The sequence below is a fragment of the Petromyzon marinus genome, chromosome 24 (genome assembly GCF_048934315.1).
Source record: "Petromyzon marinus isolate PM22_M1 ecotype Great Lakes invasive population chromosome 24, UKy_Petmar_22M1.pri1.0, whole genome shotgun sequence".
Classification (NCBI taxonomy): Eukaryota; Metazoa; Chordata; class Hyperoartia; order Petromyzontiformes; family Petromyzontidae; genus Petromyzon; species Petromyzon marinus.
This window is the reverse complement of record NC_133690.1, coordinates 3,386,924-3,388,490: the sequence shown is the minus strand read 5'-3', so window position 1 is coordinate 3,388,490 and position 1,567 is coordinate 3,386,924.

Sequence of the window (1,567 nt, the reverse complement as noted above, 5' to 3'; positions counted from 1 at the left end):
CGGGTCACGTGGCTCGTTCTCCCAGTTCCGGGTCACGTGGCTCGTTCTCCGAGTCCCGGGTCACGTGGCTCGTGTTCCGTGTGCTCGTGCGAGCCATCCAACCAGAGACGCTGCCGCGTGCACCTCGTGCTCGGCTGTGATTTGAATTCGTTAGAGACCCCCACCGGTGCCCTACATAGGCGTGCGATGATGGCGCATGCGTGATGTTGGTCATATTGGCGGTTGTTGCTGTAGTTGGTGGTAGTTGACGATGAAAGATACTGTTATCGGTTTGTGGTGGTTGTTTTATTGGTAGTGGTTGTTGGTGTTGACTGGTGGTTGTCATTGTGTTGGATGTGGTTGTTTTATTGGTGGTGGCTGAAAGTATTGGTTGTTTTATTGGTGGTAGATGGTGGTGGTTGTTGTGTTGATGGTGGTTGTTTTATTGGTGGTAGATGGTGGTGGTTGTTGTGTTGATGGTGGTTGTTTTATTGGTGGTTGTTGGTGTTTTGTTATTGTTCGTGGTAGTGGTTGACGTTATAGGTAGCGGTGGTAGCTATCTGTTGGTGGTGATGGTTATAGATGTAATTGTTGTTGGCGACCATTGATGGTTGTTGTGGTTAGTGGTGGTTGTTGACATTGGTAGTGGTTGTTGGTAATGATTACAGTTATAATCTTAGTTCTTTTGTTGTTTCCCTTCAACGTGACTTTACCGAAAGAACTAAGAATATGAATTACTGCAGTCACGAAAGCTTTAAATCAAAATTTAATGATTACAGTTGTTGGTGATTAAAAGCGGCTTTGGTTTATAGCTGGTGGTTGTTAGTGCTGTTGTGGTAGTTTGTGCTGATGGTGGTTGCTGATCGCGTGCTGCTGGTGGTGGTTGCTGTTGAGGTGGTTGTTGTTGATGGTCATTGATAGTTGTTGTGTTTACTGTCGACTCAGTCTCAAACGAGTTCCTGGTGCAGTGTGTAAACATCGTCGCTGGAGAGACAAAGGCGTCCGGGCGTGGTGCTTGCCACACCCACCCCCTCGCGTGCCGTGCCGGCCTTCATAGGTGCTCGCTTGTAGCACTTGCCTCTAAAGTATGTTAAGGCTACACGGGGGAACTTTGTCTTTGACAGACCAGGTGAGAGCGGCGGAACACACGCAATGCCGCACATGAGGCCACAGGACAACTTGTCATCATCATCATTGTTGTTGTTGTAACAAGGCGAGAGTTTCCCTAACGTTGAACGCAGAATGTCTCATCATTCATTGGTCTTTGCGATCAATCGCACGTGCCACTCTCATGCTGACATGGCCAGCTTGTGTGATGGCTCACCTGAATTATAGGAATATACGTGAACACACACTTGGGGATCGCCTAAGAAATGATTAACTTATTGTTTTTTTTTTAAACCGAAACAAAATCGAGTTGTCATTTGAGTAATCCGATAGATTCCCCGGGGTCCTGCCACTGCGCTGTTGTGGCTGCCTGCCGTTAGTGATAAACATAATACATTAGTAACGTCTCCTTTTTACAGCTGCGTACCACACTCTAAAAGTAATGTTTAAAAAAAACTTTTTTTAAAACACGCTTTAATAA